The sequence below is a fragment of the Rhipicephalus sanguineus genome, chromosome 2 (assembly GCF_013339695.2).
Source record: "Rhipicephalus sanguineus isolate Rsan-2018 chromosome 2, BIME_Rsan_1.4, whole genome shotgun sequence".
Taxonomy (NCBI): Eukaryota; Metazoa; Arthropoda; class Arachnida; order Ixodida; family Ixodidae; genus Rhipicephalus; species Rhipicephalus sanguineus.
Window position 1 is genome coordinate 35,880,420 of NC_051177.1, and position 27,147 is coordinate 35,907,566.

The window sequence follows — 27,147 nt, forward strand, 5'->3', positions numbered from 1 at the left end:
AGATGGACGGACGGAAGCGATCACCTTGATGTGCACTTACCATTGCTTGGATTTGCGGATTCTTCAAACTACAGGCCTCTGTCCTTGTTGAAGGTAAGTTAATTTTCTTTACCTGTGCACAATTATATTCGAAAGTGATGGAAAATGCGTGTTTTGTTGCATCACGGGCTACATGCGCGAGATGTTTCAGAAGTACGTGACTGCGTAATTTTTGCGGCATGCAGGATTACACTGTCCTAATATAAATGTAGGTTACGATTTACGTTCACTTTCGAACGTACTGACTTTTATTGGCCGCGCTTAACGGCGCTTGTTTCAAGGTATACATTATACGTTTACGTTCGAGCGCCTGTACTACGATTATGACTCTGCAAAGCTACTTTGCGCTATTTGCGCTATTTTGGAATAGTTTCGAATGGTGAGTGAGTGTTCAAAATCTTGTTTTAGGGACATAAGTGGGGCGTCTTTCTAGTGCCAAGATGTTACTTTGCCTTGACTGTTTCAACGCGCGCCTTCAAAGTGGTCGTTCTCCCGCGCGTCGCTTCAGCCTGGTTAATTGTAGCATCTTCGCCCCTTTGTAGCCGTACGATGTTATCGAGTTTTGGCCTGTTCACACCGTCCTCTGCTAGGTACGAACTTATATAACAATTTCCTTTTCTCCTGTTTTTTTTTTTTTTTGCAGGTGGGAGTCACCCTTTTTATTTTGAAACAAGTGCTACACCAAACAAATTATGGCTTTCATCTCTGATGGTGGGGTTACTTGCAGTTTTTGCATAAATAAAGATATATTGTCCGCATATTTGCGTTTTCTTCTTTTCCTTGGGCTCTTGAAGAAAACGAAAGGTCACAGAACTTATAAAAGAGTTGATTTCTCCCAGTGTCTGTGTGTGTGTCATTCATTTGACTTATGTGCCCGTGTCCTGGTATTTGATTTCTCGCGCAGATTACCTTGTTTCCAGGTTTACGCGGGGTTGGAAGAATTGAAGCATTATAACAGGCGATAAAAAGTTTTTGCTATTGCAGTTATTGAAAGCGCGATCTGCCTCCGTGCAGTTGTGCCTTACCTACTGTAATTCAGCTATAGTGAAAGTAAACTGACCTGATTTAAGTTATTCTTTGCTTTTTGTGTACATGTAGCTTGCTGTTTCCCGTCCAGAGTGAGTTGGCATAGTCTGCCACAATAACACTAACTATGCTGGCCTCTTATTGCTTTTTATGCAAGCATACACCAGCAGTGCCCATCTACAGATAGCTCTGTGCTCATATAAAACCCATAAAGGGCACTTAGCAGCTGTTATTAGAGTTACGAAAAGTGTTTTATGAAGCCCAAGGAACTGCAATTTATATTGTAAACACGTGCCTCAGCAGGCATTCTTCAAGAGGTTCTATGCAAGACCTTTTGGACCATGCCTACTGTGGCATGTGCTTCAGTAGGCATTTTTCTTTCAGCGGGAGGATATATATCACACTTGCATGTCTACAAGAATTCAACAACTATTACGACATACTGTACATTTACTTTCAATAACTAGATCATCAAATTTCAATGCCGCTTGAATTGCAGCTCATAAACTATTCAATAACAGGTTCACTACTATTCAATCACTTTTGTGTCAATAACTTTTTTATAAAATGTCACCGGCCAATTTTCAATGGGTGTAAATGGTGAGCTTAATGACTTTTCAATAACTTTTCAAATATCATTCAAATACTTTTCAATACAATGCGTCAACATTGACCACTAGCTTTTCAATTATTTTTCAATAGGATTTTTTGTAAGGGGTTGCAGCGACTGTCCCATTCGGCGCGTTTCCAATACATGTTTCATTTCGTCAACGCTTTATTGCACCGTGAGGTGGCGGTATTAGCGCAAGCCTCACTCATAGCATCCATCCCTATCGACAAATAGCTCTCCGAGGCTCGCCTGGCTGTCGCACCGCGTTCGCTGCTCGTCCCGTGAGAAGTAACGGCCTGGCTAGAGGGAGGACACGACGCGCGTTGCGTTCCTCTTCGCATTTCACGACGCATTGAAAGAGTGCATATCGAGCATTAGTGTTTATTATGTGCTTGTTGATGCCATCTTTGCGCGGGATTCACCATATGCGGAGTCCATGTATATGTTAAGAACTTCAGCTAACGCAAGGGTTAAATCATGATCGTGGGCGTTTGTCGTCGGAACGGAAATGTGCCACTAGACGTCAACGTGAGCGCGATGCGTCAACACCAAGCGGTGCTGTGTCTGCCAAACAAAAGTCGACATTGTACAAGCTCTCATATACCAATGCACTATAAACAATAAACTACTTCTGTGTCGACACGTTTCACTTTCGTGTTATACCGATTCCTATGACGGAGGGATCAATCAACAATCTTTTTAATTCACTCTGCGATACACAGAAATAAGAAAACATTCTTTCAACAGCCTAAGGTGGCGTCGCCCGCGTGTCTTACCTAAACTCGTCTCTTCGTAGCCATTCTGGACTGTTTCCGAAGGCCCTTTTCAAAAGACTCGGTCCTTCAGGCTTAGCAGGTGTGGTTGTATTCAGACGGACATGTATGACACACGCTGGACGCCCAGCTAAATAGCAATTTTCATTCAGCTTAACGCGTATGGCTGAGAGGGCAAGCACGTGTAGAGGTGAGCGGAAAAAGCTTGTAACACTGCAGCGCAAAGTATCACTGAATTCTCACCTTTCTTTCCGGACACAAGGTCTCTTGCACACAGGGCACATTTCTTCGTTGCCGGCCGGGTGCATCACACTTGACGACTGTTATACAAGGAACCGCTGCGCACCATGCTATCTTAGCATCTAAGCAATGTCCCACTACAAAATGTGTAATTCTTCTTGGTGTACACAAAACGGCTGAATTAAATTGAGCAAGTCATATATCACACGCATTTAATAATTATAACCAAGTTCTCGGCAACATTCGCCGCAACGTTTCAATATCAATGTCATCTTTGTTATTACCTTATAAAACACTGGTTCACCCTAAATTGGAACGTCTTTAGCCAAACAGCGGCCCAGCGGCGTTAATGCACGCCTGAGAAATAATCATCGTTTTAAAACAAATATTTTTTACTATCCGTATGTGTGAGCGGTGGTGCTGGTGGCGCCATCTAACGACGTTAATCTCCACTGCATGACATGGAACCATCGTTGCAATGCTGGACATTGTATTACTTAACTTATGACGAAACAGACATTTTCAACAGCACAATCATCGCTAAGAGGTTTTCCTTTCCTTCAGAAACGTTTCTTACACTTTCTACGTGCAAGACTCGCCGTGAGATGTCGCCATTTTGGCGCAATCAATTCCTCCTATATACGTTCAGGAGCAACCCGTAGATTGGACTAACCCTCATTCTACACCCGCCTATGGATACGTATAAGCTAATCTACTTTGTCATGCTTTGATAGGAGCCTTCCCCCCGCGTTACTCATACTTCATTGCAGTCGTTGATAGAAGCCTTTGGGATGCTTCGATAGGAACTCCCCTACGCTTTCGTCAGTCATGGCCTTACTAGGCAGCATTGGTTGTGGTGAAAGATGCCATGACATGTTCTATCTTAGGAGGTGATGGAGACTTGAAGAGGCGAAATTACTTGAACAGGTGGTGTCGCTGGAGCCGACGTTTCAAGTGGTCTCTTCTTCTGGTGGTTTTGCTGCCTTCAATAAGATGAGACCACTAGTAGAGACGTTGGCTCTAGCGACGCCCCCTGTTCAATGATTTATCGTAACTTGTTGTGTTGTTTAGTTTCCAAGGAAGACCAAAAAGTAACCATCAACGACAGCGACAGATATCGCAATCCAGGCGCTCGGTCTAAACGATTCCTTTTTTTTTTTCGAAGTGAAATCCGAAAGTTGATCTCCTGGGTTCCATGTTCGATAACCCTTGTGCTTCCAGGTGATGGTACTTTCACGTCCGGTCCTAACGAACAATTTGTTCCGATTGTATCAACCTGGGGAAACAAGAAAAACCATCTTTGAACACCGTAGTCTAATTTTACACTTTTAATGTGTCATCGTAACAGAAACACATAAATGTGATGAAAGTGTGCAATGAATACTAATTCTTGATGCGAAAAATAAAGGTCATTGTAAGCTGCCGAAAAAATTTAACGATTAGCAACTCTGCGGCGGATAATCCAGCTGTATGCGCAATGAAGATAACGATTGCACCCCGCTACAAACAAAGCCTATAGATAACAGCGACACTATTGCTTTTAGAACACCATAAAGTAATATAGTGAAAGGTAACCCGTACTTTATATATTGGTATGTACTTAGGCTACTGATACTCGGCAGACAAGTGGTGATTATCCTCTTTCAAGACTGCTCGCGTTATGCGTTCCAATAATGGTATTACGGCAGCCTGTAAGGTTAATTGTACATGTCGATGTTATACCATATTTAAAAAAAAAAATTGGCCGCGTATCTGCGTGCTTCGCTGCAAATGTCGTTTAAAGACAATAGAAGAGGCGCTGTGTGAGATATGGACGCCATCTGGCAATACGTCGGGAAACATGAGTGCTGTGTTGCGTGCTGGTAGTCCCGGCGCAGCAGCAGGCGAAGACCGGCGGTGACCAACGCGACCGGCGGGGACGCCAGCCAGCCCGAAAACGCGGTTTGGCGCGAAGCGCTGAAGCAGAGAAACGTCCGCACTCAACGAGTACTCTCCACACACTCTTTTATTTACACGTCGCCTGGGTAAAACAGGAACGCCAGAGCGGCGCCCACAACCGGCAGCCTGAAGGCCGCCCACAACGCTGCCTTTTCATTTTTTAAATATTATTTTTCACCTTCTTGGCCTTCTCAAAACTAAAGTTTTTCAACACCAACCCATGGCATTCGTACAGTGCAACAGAACCGAAACCGAAACACAACAATGAGCTCGTGCGAAGGGCACGGAGGAAGGCAAATTTCAGCGCAGTCGCATTTTCAGCTTTGTTGAAACAGCGCTCACTAGACGACGACGAAGTAAAAACCGAAACACAACAATGAGCTCGCGCAGACACGGAGGAAGCCAAGTTTCGGCGCAGTCGCATTTTCAGCGCAGCTTAAGAAACTAGGGTCTCTAAAATTACGTATCTATGTATTTTCTATTAAAGGAACACACCACCTAATACTTACCTAGTGATGTTGCGCCTCAGATATGCGTAATGTTTGCTTTTTGATCAACCATGCACACAAGCATGAACCTAGTGAGCCGTTCACGATGGCCGGCCCTTGTGCAAGTGGTTCAACTTTGGCCGAGTGGCTGAATCGAGGGACGTGCCGACAAACAGAAAGACAGACAGAAGGACAGACAGAAAGACAGACCAAAATTTCTGCGTTTAAGTTCCCCAAGAAAGTCTATCGTCTTTGAAAATGAAGCGCACAACCTTCGAACTTACCACGAGCTATAACCGTGCATTTTGTCCTTGTCGAATACTTCATATTATCTCATACGCACATTCAGAAAGGGCGCGGTGGAACGGATGCAAAAGCACATAACCCACGCACACAGCGCCTGGGTGTGTGTGTTACTTGTTTTTTCGCCCGTGCCTGGTTCGCGCTTTCTGTATGTAGTTATGGAGCGCCAACGTGTCCAAGCATTCATTCCGGTTTACCTTTTGCTCGAGACGTAAAAGAGTTGAGACCCACCTAGACTTTTGTAAGATGTGAAAGACAGAACGGTTCAACCGAGACGTATACCTTTGCACGTTTAACTGTCGGTCAAGTCGGGTGACATACTTTGTCCATTTTGCGACTACCCTTGTGCTTGACTCGGCTACACAGCTTGTGGTGCCCGAAATGTGAGACATGACTTACAGACCCGTCGAACTCAGCGACTTCCTAGATTCAATAGCTGTTACTCTGAAAGAGAGCGAAGGAGAGCGCAATAAGGTAAGTGACGCTAACCGCTAATTCATTGTAGTTTACTCTAAAAAAAAAGGAATTCAGCCAGTTACATGCCGAGAAAATCGTCGAACAGCGATGCCGTATGCATGCGGAATCATGCGCATCATCATCATCATCATCATCATCATCATCATCATTTCTTACCATTTACTTATTTATATATTCCCCCTCTTGCCGCGTGACCTGCGTGGCGTCTACTACTACTACCACTACTGCTACTAATACTACAACTAATGCTACAACTACCAGGACTGCTACTACTGCTACGACAACGACGGCATAGAGGGTAGATTAAGACAGTTTCGCTTTAAAAAAGATTATTGGAAGTTACAGAATTAGGTTGCAAAGATAACTAGTGGACGCTCCCAATGACAGGCCCTATACTGACTACACAAATAAGGAAGCTTGCGGCGCAAAGAGGATGAGTACGCGCGTGACAGAAACTGGACATGTTAGGATTAACCAATATGACCGATAAACCTCACTCAACACAAGAAACTGTTCTTTACCCGAACTGCAGAGTGCGACCAGGAAATTATAGAGCTCACCTTACCACGCGATATCATATCAATCCCCCCGGTCACACTTTGCAACGAACCAAGTTCGCTCGCCAATTCCGTAAACATTGAAAACGTTTTCTTTGCATTCGCTGGTGTCAGCTTTAGCGCAGCTTTACACAGCAATACAAGTCTCAGCGAGGTTTCGGCGATGTGAATGACATCACTTAATCCAGCTCCATTCCAGCTCCAATCCGGCTCCAATCCAGCTCCAATCCAACCCATGTCCCTGTGAACGTGCACACAGCCCATGGCGAAATTTTTTTTTTCTTCCTACGCTCATGATGCGAAGTACGGCTGCACCTTTGCATGTTCACGTGTGTGCTCTGGAGCTCAACAATAATTTATAACCTGCAAAGTTTCTCATCATTAATTACCTCCGCGTGACTACCTCGCATAAAGAGCATAAATGTTTTATAATTAACCGCCGGCCAGATTCATTAGGGCCCGCGGCCTTGATCCGAAAAAGTGGAACACGTACTGGCTGATTACTTAAGGCACGCTCGCTCTCGTCAAGAAACCGAGGCAATCTAGGCCCTTAATGAATAGAGGCGCTGCCAAGAAAATAAAGATTTTTCAAAACACGACGCTTATCAATCATGATTAGGTTGAACTCATAACAAAGCCGCGTGCCAACAATAAAAACTGAGTTTTTATGAAATGACGTCTCGATTACTGTTCGATTGATTGCGCGACTGATTGTGTTTTAAGTACCGACGCCGCTGCGATTGTAAAGAGACATTGATTTTTGCGGAACCAGATAAATATACTGCAGTGCTACGAGCTACAAAAAGGCGCAGACGCTGGAGCTTGCTTTCGGATGTTAAGCCGTAGGATTATTCGTTTGAATTTCTTTGGCTTCTTTTGGTGTTCATTAAGGTGTCTTGCATAATTCTTACCGCAGTGGCATTCAGTAGGAGGATACTAAGATGTCATCTTAGTATCCGCCCTATGTCATGGTGGTATGTCATGGTGTGAGACATAGGGCGCGGTGATGGACTCTCCGAATTTGAATGGCTCGCTATGTTGCGCACGTGCGCGTCGATGTTTTTCTTCCCCTTATGAGAGGAGGAGGCGACGAAGGAACACCCCAAGCGCAGCTACTCACAGGTCCAGCCAGGGAGGATACGGAAGAGAAGGGGCCGATGTCGAAGCCGCAGAATATCAGCCACTTATTTAGGCAACAACGACGTTTAAAAGGCTGCAGCAATGAACAACGCGTGTTCCCGTGGCGTCTTCTTCACACGTCGCGGCGAAGAGCACACCAACTACGACAGCAGCGTTCTTGTGTTCGACCTCGTGGTCCGGGTCCGGCACCCGCTCGGTCGGAAACTCCCCGCGTTTGGCGCTGGCGGCTAGGCGCGGTGGCTCCATCTGTCGGCCCGAGTCCCGACCGTCGTCCCAGATATCGAAGCTTTTTTCTCGCATGTTCCGAAAGGTCTTCTTCTCGAGAGAAATTTTGAACGTGAGGCGGGATCGCGAATTCTTAGGCTCGAATTATTATCACCATTCTCAGCCAATGCACTGTCAACTGCAAGACGAAGGCCTTTTTCAACAACATCCGATCGAGCTTATTCTGTGCAGTATACAGTTTTATTTCTGCGAACTTTTTGTGGTCCAGTGGTTATGGCGCTCGACTGCGAATCCGAAGATCGAGGGATCGAATCCCGGCCGCGGCGGCCGCGGCGGCCGCATTTCGATAGGGGCGAAATGTTAGAGGTCCGTGTACTTAGATTTAAGTGCACGTTACAGAACACCAGAAGGTAAACTTTCCGGAGTCCTCCACTACGGCGTCCCTCATGATCATATCGTGGTTTGGGTACGTAAAACCCCAGCAAGTATTATGCTGCGAGCTTCTTGAGTACCCCCCCCCCCTTAGCTGAGCTTTTCATCCCTTGGTATCGGTCCAGTTGCTTTAAATGATCACCGGTTGTCTGTGCCATGTATTACGTGGCCCGACCCGCTCCATCCTTGTCACATTACCTCAAATAGCACGTGGACTACCCCTGATCGTTCTCTGATACACTCTTCTATCTTACGACAGAGCGCATTTTTGTAATTTCACCGCTTCACAAAATGTTTGATTCATGTAGGTTTCTACTCGTATGCGTTACAGCGCATAATGTTTCCTTTTATATCACGCGTTGTAACTACAAAAGCTTTTTTTTTTGTTTTTGTTTTTCCGAGTGTTTTCTAGTCGCATTTTCAAGGACTGCTCGATCACGAACTAGCTTTCACGGCCTTTCAATGCGGATATCTTTAGACTTTTCACGCTTTACAAGCTCTCAGGCATCTAAGCCTCGTCGGGATAACCTACGCATAGTCCCCGTTCGGTCTTGATTCTCACCACTTTGTTTTATTTCATTTTTCTATATTTTTCATTCGCGTTGCTATCCTCCAGTTTTATATGCCAGCCGCAGTCGTCCCTGATTTTTTGAGGTGATAAAAGCTAGAAAAAGAAGCGGGTTGCCTAAAGAAGGGCAGAGGAGGGGTCGGATATCAGTATGATATTCGTCGAGCCGACGAAACGCACAGCGACAGCGTGATTTATATGTGCATATATTTAGGGGACAAATCGATGACCGAAACAGAGCAGCCGTTATTTTGAAGCGTCGCTCAGCATTCCTGCCTCCAGACAGTTTTAGGGGTTTTTCTTTCTTTCTTTATTATTTTCCCTGCTCCGTCCGTTTTTATTCATCGGCATTCCAGACAGCGGCCTTGCCTCCTTTTTTTTTGTCCCTGCCAATGCTTCTTTCTCTTTATTTCCGGGACGTTGACATTCCAGAGTCGTCTTTGTTCCCTTTTCTTCTCGCTTCCTTCGTTGTACGTGTCTACCGACCTTTCGCTTTGCTCCCTTCTTTATTTATTTTTCTATTTTCTGATCCGCTTGCTTAACTTTCTCGCTTTCCGAACCCTCTAATAGCGCTGCTTTCTGACGCTCGCATTCTTCCGTTTTTGTTCCTCGCAGTGTTTTCTGCGCAGGCGGGTTTCGCATGTCGTTTTCAAATTATATGTGTTGTTCTTTTTCTTTTCTTTTCTTTTTTGTCTGTGGCGTTTGTGCAAGCGAACTGTGAATTTCTTTGTTCAGCAGGAACGGCTAGCCCTTTCGCGCTTTTACACGGCTCAATTGCTCTTTTATCTTTATTTCATGCATGAATCTTTTGTTCCGTTCTATTGTTCTGTTTTGATTTTTCGTATAAGTTTATTTTTGTATTTCTTTATTTCGTGCTTTATTTCTTTTAAATAGCTGCTCGCTTTCAGTTTTCCCTTTGTTCTCTGATTCTTTGACCCACTGTTTTATTGCCCTCATCTAGTTTTTTGTTGCCACATTGCTTGATCTATCTATCTATCTATCTATCTATCTATCTATCTATCTATCTATCTATCTATCTATCTATCTATCTATCTATCTATCTATCTATCTATCTATCTATCTATCTATCTATCTATCTATCTATCTATCTATCTATCTGTCTGTCTGTCTGTCTGTCTGTCTGTCTGTCTGTCTGTCTGTCTGTCTGTATGTATGTATGTATGTATGTATGTATGTATGTATGTATGTATGTATGTATGTATGTATGTATGTATGTATGTATGTATGTATGTATGTATGTATGTATGTATGTATGTATGTATGTATGTATGTATGTATGTATATGTATGGCTCTCGTCTTCCGCGTCTGCAAGAGAGGCCAACGGATAGCTCTACTATACATATTGACTTACATGGCCGGCCAGATAGTAGACAAAGCGATTAATGAAAGGAATGACAACATGACAGAGAAGGAACACAAAGGAAAACGAGCTGCACAGGAAAGATATACATGTCGCGCATGTATACAAAATATTATGCTCACGAAATGAATGCTCGTGACCTTCCAAAGGTCCTTAACTACTCGCTCACGTTCACCGAACAATAGGCTTGGCGGGTGCCTCATTTGAATATCAAAAAGCGTCGACTGGCAGGTGGCCTTGTACATTTTAATGGCAGTGTACGCATGGGAAAAGAAAACATAGCCTTCGGAGGCAACAGTCCCAGTCTCGCCGTGTACAAGATCGTTGTGCGTTGTCATGCGGAGCAGCAAGGCATATTATGGCATGGCCAACAAAGTTGACGGTGTGCTTCCTTGAGCAGAGGCACGCTTTTGCGTAGACAGCTTTGTCATACTGAAGAAGTAATATATCGAGGAAAATGCAGGAAATATACGAAAAGTCTTTGAGGTTGTGTTCTGCCCTATCTTTCAATTTTCTTTGTGTTGTGAGTTATTTTACATGAAATAGTTCTTGGCAGATCAGAGGCCTTCCGACAACGCGACGTCTTGAAAATATACGAGCGTAATCGTAATGGGGAAGAAGAGTTTAAAGGTGAATAAGTTACGCACACTGTTAAACTTCCCATTTGTATTGAACAGTGTTTCATCGGCCGCCTAATTCATATTTTATCATAGCCTATAACTAACGTGATTCACTTATGCAGTCACGGTCTTCTTTTTATAGGCACATTTTTTATGTTTCTTTATTTATTTCTGTCCGAGTCTCGGTCACTTGCTTGTTTTATTATTTTCTCTCCTTCTGTTTACTTTCCCCTATTTCTCCGCTGCTCTCAAAAGAGTACGCGGGCGTCTTTCCCTTCTAGGTGACATCTGTCAGCCTGCTAATGCCTAATTCCCCGTTGTCCTTGTATGTTTGTGTATACATAATAAATGATAATAATAGTATTTCTCTGTTTATTTTAATGTGTGTTTCATATCAAAAAGCGCCTTTAATGATCCCATTTACGAACGAAAATAATACACTGGGGTTCATTTGGAGCGGCCATTTGTCGCTCGCTTTAGTTCGCAGTGACACTACTTCGAGTAGCGAAGAAGCAACCGTTGGACAAATAAAGTTTATTCAACTCAACTCAACCAGAATTGTCACGCAAAGAAAGGATATGCAAATGAGATACGATGAAGTGCCAAAGTATGCGAAAAACAGCGATACTGTGTAGCCCAATCGTTCAAAGCATTCCTAAGTTAGCTTTCGTTAAGGTCCCGCGCAAATTGCTCCGCCCATTTCATGCAGCGCCTGCCTTAGTGCCGTTCATAATTAAACAATGCACGTTTCACAATCCACGCACTCAGCAGCCAGCCCCTTCGCGTCACCGGAGAGATGTGTCGGGCACGAGAGCCTGTTTGCTCTACGCCTGAATGCGGTGTGTTTTCACGCACTCGTATGTATACACACACTTGCGCCTCGATGACGCCCGGCGTGCCTGCAGATGCCATTAGGAGTCACGTTTTAGGAACGGCTCTCCTCCGTTACCTCGCTCGCAACGCGCATCGTTATGGACAGGCGCACGCTATGCGCGGACGGGAGGCATTCGAACGGATGTATACTCGATGCGGCGGGCATCGCTACGACCTGGTCCCTGATTTCGCACTGATGTTCGAGAAAAGAGCTTTCGTTTGTAGGATTCGTGCACCCTGCAGTTGCTGAAGATCCCGGCCTCTTCGGTAGCCTGGTTGTTTTTGTAGAGTTTCCTGATACCTCTTTCGCGAATATTTGTGCGCCATTTCGTCGAAACTGCAGCGCAGTGCAGGTGCATTCGAGAACGCTGTTCAGCGTTCCGGAAGGAGAAAGAAACCTTGCAAGCCTCATAAAGAATGTAGTGTAGTTCTCACAGAGACTTGAGTGCGCTATGGAGCTCATAACTCGCAATGCTGAATCTGAGAGAATATCCACGATTGATTACAGCACTGTATAGAGCGTTCTTTGAGAAGCAAGGACAAAACGTTAACAGTAGTGGTTACAAAGTTCCAAAATTCAGACGTCTTTAGGCTGAATAAAGCAAGACAGTGGCTGGGGTGTGGGATATTAGCGAAAGAACCATAGTTCATGCGGCCCAAAGAAAATGATTGAGGTAATGCATGTTTCAAAATTGTTTATAATATATATATATATATATATATATACACGCTATGGCGCATATTTAAGTGGTGCATTGTTATCAGAGAACCTCCCGGTTTTGGCGTGAGCGGATATTTAAACTTGTTCGAACGACACTGTCATGGTTGGAAGGGCGTAAAGCAATAATAAGAAACACGAAAAGATGAACATAACTCCTCAAAATATGTTTTAGTTGTAATGCAGAGCATTTAAATATAAGATGTATATAAAATGTGAGCACTTTGGAGAGGCACGTATTATCACAAGATCGTGCAGACCTGTTCTTAGTGAAACTCCAGCAAAACAGCGAAATGAAAAAAAAAAATGAGAAAGTGAGGAAGGCGAAGGAGGGAAAATAATCAAGACCACTTGCGGGTTGCCACCCTGCACTGCTTGAGTGGGATACAGGATCGACAAATAAGGAAACGGGAAAAAACAAATAGCACAAATAGTACCCCAAGTGCGAAAAACATTAACAATTTCTATAAAAAAGTTAAACAAACCAGAGATATTTCGTTCTGTTTATATCAAGTTAATAATCCACATTGACCTGACAAACGTACGGTGAATACATAAAATGCCACTTGATAAAATATATGGCATCGCGAAAGCGTTCCACGGGGAAATGTTATTTGTGATATTCATTTTGTTCCATCTCAAAGCATGTTGAGGGAGCGCTCCACGTGTGCCGCACCTAATGCTACGTTTTCTTTCATAAAAAAAAAATGGTCGCCTGCCGGAGGTGTTCACTTTGCGACCGCTCACGCTCACAGTGAATGCGAATCGATCAGGCGACTTCGTTGTGGCCTCACTCGGGCCATTTCGCTTGACGTCGTGTGCCCCGCAGCAAATCAAATATGCATGCCGCTATAACCTACATGCACGAACGTACGCTGTCGTGGTGATATTTCAACGGCACTGACTTTCAGAACCGTTCTAAATGCCGGTTCTCTTTGGTGTTGAAAATGTTTTGCCCAGTGCGTGAGGACATAGTAAGGAAAAGCATTTATGTCAACGCCGCGAAGTTTGCGAGGAACTTAAAGCACGCGAATAGTTTGAGTGCGACGATGACGAATATTGAAATTTATGTTAAAAAAAAAACGAAGGCAGGAAATCACTAGGCCCCAGTATAAAACGCGGGACAAAGGAGATAGTCAACGGGAAAATAAAACTTGGCTCCCTTCACGACAACTCACGTTCGTGGTATTTGCGGTACTGATAGGAAAGCGGTTTAAGCCGACCGTTAGTAGCGAACAGAAAACTATCATCATCATGAACCGGCACGCGCTGTCTTCTTCCTCTTCGTCCTCTTCCTCATCTTCTGCTTCGCTCCCAGAACGCGTGCGCCGATTTGTCCGGCGTGGGATGCAGTGATTCCGATGGGCGAGGTAAGGAGTACGGAGAGAAAGAGGCAGAGAGAAATGAAGGAAAAAAGAAAGAGAGCGAGAGAGAAATTCTTGATGAGGCCGCCATCCGAGGGCAAGTGTCATAACCCCTCGGCTATACAGGTACGCGAGCAGAGCATAGCATAGCCTTCTATAGTATAGTCTAGCAAGGGGGCGCGGGAAAGGGAAGTGAGGGCGACAAGGATGGCAAGGAAGAGGGGAGAGAGCAAAGCATAGCATAGAAAGAAAGAGAAAGAGAGGAATAGAGAGAAAGAAAGGGAAGAAAGGCAGAATGAGACAAAAAGAGGGAATCTAAGAAAGAAAGGTAAGAAAGAGAAAGCAGGAAATAAATACAAATAAAAAAGACATAAAAAGAGAAAGATGAGATAAAAAAGAAAGAAAGAGAGGAAGAAAGAATGAGAATAATAAAGAGAAACAAAAGAAGGCCGCCCAGTTCCGCACTTCCTTGAGGCTCGGCACCCCTAGTTCAAAGCTGCCTTATGTTTATGATTTCTCTCGATATTTCCCCGTTGTTCGCTTTACCACGCTTCTCTATATAGAGCGTAGCCTCAGAGTTCAGCGTACAAAAGTTCGCATTGTTTCTGAGCCCGTTCTGCAGAAGTCAGCATATAGTGCAGCTCAGACAGCGCAGTTGCGCGAATGAGCACACGGTAATAGCAATATGTCACAAGTGGGTTACGTATAGTGTGGACCACAATGCATACCGTCAGCCAGCACCATGTGCGACGATGTACAAAATCAGAACTAGGTGATATACAGTTCATACAGATTACTATAAAGCACGCATGAGAATTATAAGACTCGCTACTCGAGTTTTAATGCCGTCAATTCTATTCCAAGTATCAAACAAGTATGCCATTTGTCAATGAAACAAAATAAAAGAACATACTTTCACGGTCGATCCGACCTTATATGCATGTATTACGAATCATAAAAGCTTTATTGTTCCTACTTGGTGATGCAGTTTCAGTCTTCTGAAAATATCAGTCAGCAATAACGAAATTCAATATGTTAGAGTTTCTTGTTATTGGCTGCCATTCGAGTTCCCGGCACTAATGGGATGTATGAGCATAATCACACCTTCCTCCTTCAAGTACGTGCATAACGCTAACGCGGTTAAAAAGGCTAACGAAAGACCAGAAGATCCTGCGCAATGACATGATCAAGTTACATGGGAAACCGCAAATTATTCCCCTAGAGCGAGTGTAACTTTGAATGAAAATGAATATAGATGGATCCCAGGAGACGCATCTATCCCCGATACTGCAGATTTCTATGTATACGTTTAGTCCAATGCGGTGCCACTCTTTCGACTTATTTATATATTCTTATAGAGAAAGAGAAAAAAAAAACTAGTATCCTAGAAGTGCGTATAGGCAAGAAAATTCTTTATTAATATATTCGTATATTGCAATAAACGAACATTCTTCGCCTTAAGCTGCAGTTTTTCGATATTTTGAAACCGTGACTTGTAGCAGCTCCACCAAGTTCGTGTTTCGAAACAGCGGCTTTTGATGGAAATGAAAATCAATGAAAAAAAAAGAGAAAAATGAAGCCAAATTTAATTACTCTTCTCGTGGCACAATAAATGCAAGAATCGACACGAATATGCGTGACATTCGTAATAAATGTCAATGACAGCAATGAAGGGAACCTCCCGAATTGGTTAACGAGTTCTGCCGACGAATAAATTCGCCTCTGGGCGCGTAGAAATGTCCAGCAGTGGTGAATAAATGCCGCCCTCTGACAACGTTTCTTTTGCGGTTATATAGTGCTTGTTTTTCCTTTTTCGTGCATGGCTATTTTCTTACATCGACAAGTCAATTACGCCTCTTTTCAGTTGCCCCCCCCCCCCCCCTCCGCCCCGGTACCCTGAAACTTTCATCTTAGTACGACATGTTCCCTTCTCTTTTGTCTATATATGTTTTACATGTCGTAATGTGATTCTATTGACGCCCGGTCAGAGAGAAGTGTTCAGGCAGTCTCTTTCGCGCAGCTCTAGTTTCTGTATTCTCAATGCTTTGCCAGTTATATATTCAAGTGTTTGTCTGTGTAACATTTCGCTGATTCAATATGCGAACTCGTAGGCAAATCTTGAGGACGCTGTTCCTATTACCGCTCAAGTTATACCTCCGTTCCTTTTTCTTTTTTTAGTACATCACGCGCTTTACAAGTAGGACGCAACCTAATTCTATTTCTTTCCTGCACGTCATGGCGAATATAACTCTTAACACGTTTCTCAGTGCTTATTTCGTATATATGAAAGAGCGAATAACATTGATTCTCTGTAAAAAAACATGATTATGTTTTATTCAAAAAGCACTTGAACCGAACTTTCCCAAATGAAGCCTGCCAAGGTTCAGCAATATGCTGGCTGTAATAACATAACACAAGGCGCATAACATCAACGCCTTTGTCTCTCTTCATGGCAATGTTCTTTTTCTTAGCGCATTATTTTATGTGTATGCCGCTAGTGCCTAGCGAAATTATGGTTTAGGAGGAGTACATCGGAATTCGTACCCCAGCCAACCGCTAGTTGAGCGCTGGCTCGAATGTAATCAAACCCTAATAAAAAATAACAACAAAGGAGGCATGTAATGGTTCCTGTTACAGGTTGTATAGGAAACATATGTTATCGGAGTGTAAGTTCAGTTAATAAACTGTCCGAATAATTAAATAAAATTAATTGAACGAGTCCCTTGAAAGAGGAGACGGTTTACTTGGGGGTATCAAGATGGCCCATAGCCACTACAAAACAGCTTTCTTTCAGTTTAAGGTCTACCCAACTGAACCAAGAGAAGAAATATTAGAAAAGGAAAGGCAGGGAGGTTAACCAGTTTAGGAAAACCGGTTTGATACCCTACACATGGGAACAGGGTGGGGGAAATTTAAGGATGGAGAGGAGAGAGAGAGAGAGAAAGACAGTACATGACACAGTACACACACACAGTCAGTCACAGTCCGTCACTCTTGCGTTGTACGCGACGTTTCTGTCACAGCCGCTTGTCCAAGTTCATCTCTCTTAAAAACCTCAGCAGTGCCTTCGTCGCCTTCAGCTGCAATGTCTTCCGTTGACGGCCATTCCAATCCGAAAGGAATAGGATTTCGTGAATGCCACGCCTATCCATAAGCGATAAAGCAGTGTGGCCTCTCTTCGGCGGAGTCCAGTTGGCATACAGAGATGCATCAAAGAGGACAGGTGGCGTTGACTATCGGCCCGGTTGGTTTGGCTGCTTGGTGGGCACCATAGAGCGAGCGTGATCTCCTGCGCAAGCCCTCGAAGACTGCTGGCAGCGTCAGACCTTGAAAGTGGTATGGTATCTTCCTGTGGGCTTTCAAGAGCCGCCCGAGCGGCATTATCGGCGTGTTCGCTCCCTACGACGCCGCAGTGTCTTGGAAGCCACTGAAAAGTCACGTGGTGCCCTTTCTCATGTGAAGTACGGAAAAGACATCGAATTTCAAATACGAGCTGTTCGTATGGTCGTCCGCGACGCAGAGCAGATAGCACAGATTGTAGGGCTGCCTTTGAGTCGCTGAAGATCGACCAATGTTGAGGTGGTTCCCGATTGACAAAACAATCAATGGACAAACATCCAGTGTTCGTCCGGTGCGGTGGTTGTCCCAGCAAGAGCTATTACCATCATAGGACTGACAACTGATCCAAAATTTCACCAAACGCTAGGGGCTAGCGCTATTAAAAACACCTAATAATATTAACTGTGCGACGTTACGTCCCTAAACCACGATATGATTATGAGGGACGCCGTACAGTGAAGGGCTCCGGCAATTTCGACCACCTGGGGCTCTTCAACGTGCACCTAAATCAAAGTTCACGGGCCTCTAGCATTTCGCATCCATTAAAACGCGGCCGCTGCGGCCGGGATTCCATCCCGCGACCGTCGGGTTAGCTGTCGAGCACTACAACCACCAGATCACCGTGGCGGGTCATTAAAGACACTTAACTGGAGATTAAGGTCGCCTAAAGTTATCCTTCCAACTGTTTGCCAGTGAAGCTTAGATAACAGTCAATCGACTAGAACTCTAAATTTAGCTAAGCTGTGCTTCGTTATTCTTTGTACTGCTTTGCCATCGACATTGTTTACCCCAAAAAGCGTTCGTTTGTAATAATGATGGATAAGATTACCCCGAGGCCTTAAAGGGCGCGACGTTGCATACTTTCATATTGATTAAACGATTGCAGTGAATAAGCAAACATCGGTAGGCGGCACCAACGTTGCCTTTGTTTGCTCTATCGACGACCAGCATCTCAATAACCGATGAGAGCGCCGCGCACGTATCATTTGCGAAGACCATATCAAAACAATGCTTGATTTAGGCGTGGTGCAGACGCGTGTGGTCGAGGCATGACAGCTTGAAAAATTGACAAGCAGCCAAAATATCTGCAGTGTGAGTCTGCAGCTCGTGCATAAGTTGTAACCTGTTCGTTTAAAGGTGACATCAACCGTAACCATTGAAATGAGGTCAAGGCAACAATATCTGTTTTGTTACAGATTGCGAAACAACCTATATTTACGGTGGGTATATTGTTTACCGCGACCTCTCTTAGTGAAATTTGCATACTACACAGAATAACGTAAGTCCCGGATTTTTACGCGCCAGAACTACGACATGATTAAGAGACACGCTGTAGTCGGCGACTCTGAATTATTTCTGACCACCTGAGGTTTTTAAACATACACTTCCATCTAAGTACACAGGTGTCCCTACATTTCCTCCCGCATCGAAATGTGACCGCCGTGGCAAGGAGTCGAGCGCTCGTCGTTGAGCTTAGCAGCGCGCACATTAATTTCTTTGACCTTTGGCAATGCGCCACTGTGATGCAAAAGGCCTGCAATTTCTAGTTTATTTCGATGCGCACAGCACTTCTGCCTGTTTGACCGTTTTCTCGATTTTCCTCGACAGACGTCCGATGTCGTCTTCGTCTTCGTGAGACTTTCCACAAATGCTTATTACAGTGTTTTTTTCTTTTAATTTTCACCTTGCCTGAACGTTGTGTGAGTTGTGTAGTGCTTGCACGTGAACACTGCGTGACCTGGAACAGCGCTGCTTGCACCAATAAATATTTCGTGAAATTAAAGTACGCAACATTTGTTATTCCAGGAGCGCTTCGCTTCACGACTGATTCGAACGTGCTTCTTGAACGTGAGTAATTTGTTTGCAGCTTTCAGTTTTGACGAAACAGAATATTCTTTGCGTGTCGAGTTCAATATCCGCAGGCGCGTACATGTTCCAGATATTGATGCCTCTCGAGGATATCAGTATTCTGTAGAAAACAGCGCTAAAAGACGGGACGAATAAAGGACACAAACCACGGCGCCGTGGTTTGTGTCCTTTTTTCGTCTCGTCTTTTAGCGCTGTTTTCTACTGTTAATGATGAACCAACCAGCCCAAAATGCGTACGCTACATCAGTATTCTGTCATCCGAAGTCACGATGTCTGAACTGCATCCAATTACAGACGGATCAGTATTCGGCACGTAACCTTCTTCCAACGCTTTACGGCAAGCGGGTCTGTATACCACCTGTGAGTATCAACCCTAAAGCCTCGAGTCTGCTGTAAATTAGAGATACGACGCCAGCGGCTCATTAGAATTGTTCCGGTTCACTTTACCTCGCTAACTCACCTCCAAGCCAGCGCTGCATTTACGACGATAAGAAATGACCACGACGTATACGCTTAGCACGGAACCTGTGTCTCACATTACATCATTACCCCTAGATGTCTGCGCACGTAATATTCTACGGAGCCAGTTAGCTTGTTACTTCTTCGTGGTGCTCTGCAAAAGTTTGTAATGCTTACAGGTGATCACCTTGACAACCTTAACTGCACCGATCTGAGTATCTATTAAGCGTGCAAGTGGTTGCACAGATATGTGTAGATGTGCAACTGCCACGTCACTCGTGTCATATTTCACACTAGCGACGAGCTTGGTGTAGGGTAAAAGGCATCCTATCCTTAGCTCACTTGGCACTGTTACGGCGCCAAGAAGCGCGAGTGCCTATCCAAGTAATTGCGCACTCCTAGTGCCCATCCCCCGTCCTCCCTTTCTTAAATATTTATCCTGCCATCCTACAATGCATGCTTGGATGTAACTGCAAAAGAGGAATTGTCACTATGCACTCGAACGAGTATCTTCCATATTGCTGGCCCCCTAACGGCAAGCGGATGTGTTAACGTCGTTCGTACACGGCGGCGGTCTGTCAGAGAGGGTCTGAACGCTTAACCACTAGCAGTATTATGCAAATTTAAGCCACTTATACCTTTGCAAGGAAACGAAATCCGGACATGCCATGCGCACAAGTGTTCCCTATAACAGTGGAGTCGTCTGTACATATTCCCGAGAAACGGGAGGGCTTCATCATGGGAGTTGCATCCCGCAGCAGATAAGATAGCGGCAGGTAAGCGCACAAGCCGGTGCGTCAGTCCCAAAGGTCTCAATAGCCTCAGTCTAAGCGGCGTGTCACGAAAGAACGTGGAAAGCATACAAAAAAAATCGTGTTCTCGCGCCAAGCCGTGCATTAGAGAGGCTAGAGAGAGAGAGAAGCTTCCGCTCGCTGAGGCGCAATTGCCATTCCAGGCAAGCCAGAAGTGCGGGCACAAATGAACGGCCGCCCGCCGTCGTTGTGTTCTGCCCTCAGGGCATGGCGTCACTCGCAGACCTTCTCTGAAGGCCCCTTGAGCGGGAGTATCCGAGGCACGCCGAGAAAGCCGCTTCCTAAAGGCGGCATACTTATGAGGCCCGACAGACAATTCTCGGTTCGAGCCCGCGAACAGAATGCGAGGATACGCAGGCGGCCAGCAACCGAAAAGTGATGACTTTTGGCAGGAGATGTCGAGAAGCGAACGGGGTTGGCGGAAAGAAACAGGTGCACAATAATGTAAAGTAAGGCGAAAGGAAAAAACGTCGCTCTCAATTAAGTCTCCGATTGTCAATTTGCAGACAACACACACTCGTTGGTGCAAATGATCTCAGTCGTTATAATACGTAAGTGCGGATAACAGGCAAGAAGTTTGCTGATATCTTTTGCCCGATGCTCGTGACAACGGAGCTTGTTTGAAAACCCATGTGAACTGCGCCTCCAGTATAGCCAGAGGGACTTTAGTCTTTTGTAGCTGTAAAACACAGCGAAGGAAAAACGCAAGCTTCATGCAACTAGGCTTAGTGACATTTGAGGCAATTTACTTGATTCGTCTCTTGCTCCTTCAAACTACTCCCTGTCACCCTTTCCCAGTTTCCTTTTATGAAACAAGATGTGATACCCTTCATTGGTGCTATTGTGTAGCAGAATGCCGTTCAGCTGGGTGCCATAATATACAGTGAGCGAAAGAAAAGAAAGAAATTTCTGAGGAGTCGTCCACAAAATATGAGGGTCCTTCGAAATGAGCTCCACTCGCGCTACAACGCTCGACGCTGTCATCTGTCGTCCTTTCTTCCCAAGAGGCTGCTCCCTCGCGGCGCCGGAGTGCAAAGGATGGGAGTGGTGGATCGTCAATGAGATCTGATTGAATGGAAACCACGGCCCGCGAACTAGGCTTTGTCTGCCTAAGGGGTATTGGGGAGAAGGTATACAGACGTCAGACGTCGCTGTATTCTCATCCTGTCTGCAATGTCATGAAGGGTGCACACGAATGGCACCTTATTCCCACAGGACGATCCGGCCGACGTATACCCGCAGGCTTTTTTGGAACGCTCATCACGAGCATTGTTTGCGTACGCACACTCTCGTTTCGCGTATCCTATCGTATACCACCTATGTGCATTGGCTGCATTGACTGCGTTGGTTAAATCACTCTTTCCGCCTTTAGAACAGTGTAAGTATTCCAAGTTTCCTAACAAGGACACACTGCCTTCATTAGTGCATTCGCTGTCGACGCGACCTGCCTGTTCTTGTTTGCCTTTGACAGAACAAGATTACACACAGAATCTCCTTTATGAGTTGGGCGGCTTTCTCCCACGCCCTCATGTTTTGGAATAGAGTACAGTACTTATATTTTGGCGCTAGAGTTTGCAGTGTTGTACCAACATACAGTTGCTACAGATACGGATTCTTCATAGTTGCGTTCTTTATTAGCGCTCGCGGTCAACATATATTATGAACATTGCACTCAGCGGAACCAAGTTCCCGGAGATTACGCTTGGCATGGGTACACCTGGTAACAGAGCTCTCTTTTTCCTCCCAATCATAGGCGAAGTTCTTGTGTGGAAGGTGGTCTCTTATCAGAAATCATCACTTTCATCATATCCGCCATGGCTATCTTCATTCTCCTAATTATCATCAATATTATACTGGCGTCACAAGGTCACTTTTGATCGCGACCGGGCCTGATCCCTATCAAATTTCACGATCGCATTCGGCTCCCTTACCGCAACTTGCAAGAGGGAGCTAATCACTGTTGAGAAATTTGATTCTGATTGGTCTCGATCGCGATCAGCAGTGCACCATGTGACACCGGTATTAAAATTATCATCTATAAAGGCTAGACAGCTGGAAGGATACAGCAAAAGAGGAATAAGTGGAGTGCAAGTGGGGTGACGGGATTAAATCCTTTAAAGAAGCCTGAAACTTCGCGCACACTGAATGCATACTTAAGCGATAATGTTCGTCTGCGTAATATTTTTTTTTCAGCGTCATCGTTATTTGCATCATAGTCATCCCTATAGTAATGATCCCCATCTCGCTCCTGATTCTCAAGTCATGGTCATACTTACTAAACTCTTCTCTAGGGGGTATTCGGCAGACTATAGGGTTTAGAAGGGGCACGGAGGATAAATCGTATCGCAATTCAAGAAACTCGGAACTTCGAATATACATAATATGTACTTATGCAAATATGTTCATATCCGTTACGTCTCATACTCCTTTCGGCGTAGGCAGCAATCGCTGATAGTCATCACGTCGCCGGCGCCTTTATCTTGGGCTCTCAGTCAACGCAGTGATTCTCGGCCTGCGCCACCTGCTGTGAAAACGTGCTCGATTCGGGGGCCGGACGCTTGGGATTAGAGGAGAGCCGTGTGTGTTCCGCGGCGTGACTCGAATCCGCAAGTAGGGGCGTGTCCACTCTTGCATTTGCTTGCGCCTCGAGTTCGCCACCACGGATAGAAAATATGGATCTCCTGCACGTCCACCCGAATGGCAGACCTGACGTGAACACCGCGCAAAGGAAGTCGTTTCCTCTCCGCACTGCCTATGATTCGCATCAGTGCATATACCATCTTACTCCAATGTTTGTTGAGGCCGCATTTTCTTTTTTTTTTCTTTCCTTGACTACTCTGTCAGAAGTGAGAAGTCACCGTGAAGCTATGGAAGAGTATCTATAAGTGAGAAGTTTGTAAGAAAAATAAAAACACAAATTTATTCGCATTGGCGAGCACTCTCTCATGAAGCTGTAAGGCTAAACTCGAAAAAGCGTTCGCAAGAAAGCGAAATTCATGGTCTTGTTGCAAGTATTTCTAACATTTTCACATTTGCATGTCGGGTATGGGCAACTCGCCATCGCTCATAGCTGAATGACCAAGAAATAAGCATTATTCTGTGGCATTATCTAAATAGGATGTCGCGATGATTGCTCAATATATTGTTTTCCGCACCTTCGCAATACATTTGACGGAGACTGAGGATGCGCGATCCCAATTTTATAGCTTCTTTGGTAGCAATTTATTGTTATAACGTATCAATGCCTTCTAGGTACTCCGCAATAAAAAAAGGTATATAGTTATGCTTAATGGGAGGATACACGACAAAGAGCTATTAAGACGGCTTGACAGACATCCTGCCCCTAATCTAATTGAAGAGAGTCAGTTTCACAGCTTTGAAAAATCACTCTTGCTTGTCTGTTATAATAGGTGAAGTCATTGAAACATTTTCTTTCATGTCCTGAATTTTGCGCACTCACTCCAGTGGAAACTGAGTAGCAAGAAATATAGCGGCGATATTTCAGTAAAGATGAGAGAAATGCGTTAGCCTTACCTTTAATAATCTCTAATTACCTTCGATTATCTTACTATTCAAAACTAGCCAACACTACTCAACATTAGGCAACAGTTAGAGAGCGTTAGGCAGCACATTTAGCTAGCATTACCAGTTTTAACCAAAAATTAATCAACGTGTACTGAAACTTAAGCTGGTGCTCACTAGCCCAATAATATACGACTGAATACGGTACAATTAACACAGTGAGCTTCGTGCAACTCTTACGCTGTTTTGCCTTCAGCTGCTCCCAATGCTATTGCATTAAAAAACACGCAGCTCAAACTAGCAACCATTCGGTATAACTTCGCGAACGCGCGGTATTATTCCCCGTAGAATAAGGCACTTGGCAGAACCTGGACAAACGAAGTTTTTAAATTCGCGAAAATCGCGTCTGAAGTGCTACAACCGAAGCCACTGCTTCCTTTACATTCGAGAACGCGCGTTCTGACCGTGGCGAAGGATAAACGGAGTGAGACCCGTTGCAGTTCTAAGTCACGCAGTAGCCACACGAAAGCGTTCAACATCGTTCATCTCGCGCCGTCGCTGCAACACTGTGTGTAAAGAGCCCGGTTTTGTTAAACGCCAGGATGAAAACCCAGTCTCCTTCTCTCTTTATGCCAGCGGTCGGGTCGACGTCCTCTCGGGTGCAAGCGGTCTCCAATTTCTCTTGCTGAAACGCAAAAGGAATTTTATCCTTTCGGTGCCCCGCGGCTCCCTTGAATGCGCTCTCGGCAATATTTCATGGTCTTGCCGTTTGTCGGATTGCTTTTGTGAGAGCACGTCGTACCGGGAGGGCAGTCGTGTAGTGAAATCCATTTGCTATCGTGGATAGTTTAGACAGCTTCGACCTTCTCATCGTCACTGCCAGTTGTACTATACTTGGCAAAGTTCACGCCGTGTTTGTTCTTCTCTCGAAGCCGAATGATAAAACGCGCATGTTTTCGTTATTCCACCTTTTATGCTTTTCGGTTCCTCAGTTACGCGTCTTACATATTGCAAGAAATACCTAATGAAAAAATGCGATCTAAAGCGACGCGCTTAAAGGTACTAAAGCTTTTTCAATTGATGTTACAGAGGCATGTGTTTTTAAAACACTGCTGTTCAAAAGTTTTTGAACATCCTTCTCTACCTGTGCATTCGTATCTCATACTAAACCATTAATCAGAAGCGTGCACAGTAGCACTTAAGCAACTTTGGCTGGCCAATATCGTCGTTTTAAAAGAATTTATCTCTAAAAAGTTCGCTGTTTACATAACTCCTTCTTGCGGGGTCGAATTAGTACACAGACAAAATACAGCCAATGCCCCTTTTGGGCTCACTCGCACGAAGGAGTGCACTCGCGGAGAAATACACGGGAAATTCGATAACTTTGTCAAAATTTCTGTATTTGAGAACACAATTGAGAATATATGGAAGTAAAAGAAGAAATTTGCAAGCAATTCGCAACTTACTCGGCAACTTACTGTGCTCAACACAAAGTCAGTCATACGCAAAGTATTTTACCAGTCAAGCTTGCCAACAAGCAACATGCTTCGTGTAAAGCGTGTTTCGGACGCATATGCTCCCATGGTTTTGAATTTTCAGATTCCAGATATCCTTTACTTCAGCATTCATCATGAGAACAAATGCTAGGACAGGAGCAAAAAGCCGCTATTATAGCGGCTTGACAATGGCCCCTGCCCCTACAGAATTTGTAAGCAGAGAGTCAACTTTTATCACACATCAATACAGAAAAAAAATCTGCAGTGCATAGATATACAAATTATGTATTGAAAGACATTACAAATGGAACACTGACATGCATTTTACAAATATACAGAATTTCTTGTTTTTAACATACACACAGAGACACACTTTTCATTTCTTGCGAACAGTACACAACTTTTCAGAACAAAATCGCAAACATATGTAACGTGGTGATGTGGCTCAGCTCGAATTTTGAAGTTACGGTTGTTGCTTCTTTGTCGTAAGACGGCAATCTATTCGTTCGTTCAGTTTCTGCTGAGTGCCATGTCGCGTGCTTCATTCGCGGCTGCTCGAACGGTATTGGTCCGACCACTGCTCCTATGGCTGCTCCAATGACTGCTCCAACGGGCTGACTCAGCCTTAGTATTTACACTTTGTTAAGAGCCACGATAACAGGAAAGAGCCAAAGATAGCGAATATGTAATATTTTAGCAGTAGGGTCCCACTGCAGGATTAGGAGCGGCTGAGCATAAGTTGTTAAATACAGTATTTAAACATCAAGCTTCCATTCTTGCAGTGGCTGATGTTCCTCCTCTGATGGAGCTCGCTAAGTATAAAAGAGTCATGCCAATCTACATAGGGTAGCGGAATGTTGCAACATGTTTTCTTAGTTGTACGGGGGCTTCCAAGAACAAGGTATATATAAACGACATTATGCGGTCATTTATCTAAGACCATTTATATGCGGTCAGGCTAAACGCATACGTTGACGCTGGCAACAATGATCTCTCGTAATCGGCGCAGATGACTTGGCGGGATTTCATTTCGAGAAATCACTGCCCGAAGATTTCCCCTAAGGGTCTCCTTCAGCCTCCTGCATCTGAGCGCGCTGAAGAAATGACCGCCGTATGTCAGAAGCCACAAACACGTTTCCCCGAAACCGCCGTGTATCCAGACGAGAAGGCGAGCACTCCCGGCGAATTAACGTCTAACAAAATCCATCAATCACTAAACGCCCACTGTACGTCTTCGGTTCCTGCGAAACTCTGCGGAAGACGTGAGAGATTTGTGATCGGTCTGCACTATACGGATCCTCAGCCGAATCACAACACGGTGAAAATCGAGGTACAATGATTCGGTGCAGTGCCAAAAATAAAGCTAGAATTCTGTTTCTTAAAAACGTCGCGTTTTTTTCTTTAGCCCTCCTTCTCCACCTCTTCCTTTTCCTGGAGAAAAAAACAATGTAATTAAATGAATGACGCCATATTTTGTTCTTCTCGCGATCGGCGCCTAATCGAGCTTCTTTGGAAAATGTCAGCTGGGCGCTAACGGTTGTTTAAAGCACAGTTCAACCAATCTTGTTAGATCTCGCTCAGGCTATCACCATCTTGTAACCTCTGCAGAAGAAGTCATGAGAAGATAAAACTGGGCTTCCAGTTAAGATTCCGAAACCGCATCCCATCGTGTACTTCTAAGAAGCGTCATTGTCTGCGCTGTTATTTACAGCATAGAACAACATGAGGCTATAGGTGTCAACGAGCACCGCACTTGCCCTCTCTTGCCTTCGCGCACCTCCACCGCATTGTCACAAAAAAACTGCGAACGTAAGTCACTGCTGCGAGTACAGAATTTCCAAGCAGTAAAGAGACGCGCTCGTCACCTCAACCTTATG

The 27,147-nt window shown here is 44.6% G+C and overlaps 1 long non-coding RNA gene across 1 annotated transcript; it reads right to left on the reverse strand.

Annotated features, from left to right (window-relative positions):
- Positions 1 to 3,783: 3,783 nt before the first annotated feature.
- On the reverse strand, positions 3,784 to 7,837 carry LOC119382738 (uncharacterized). The gene is made up of 3 exons (XR_005181561.2): positions 7,572 to 7,837; positions 5,700 to 5,861; positions 3,784 to 3,964 (listed from the first exon to the last, which is right to left on the reverse strand). It is a non-coding gene; the product is annotated as an uncharacterized LOC119382738 (long non-coding RNA).
- Positions 7,838 to 27,147: the final 19,310 nt, after the last annotated feature.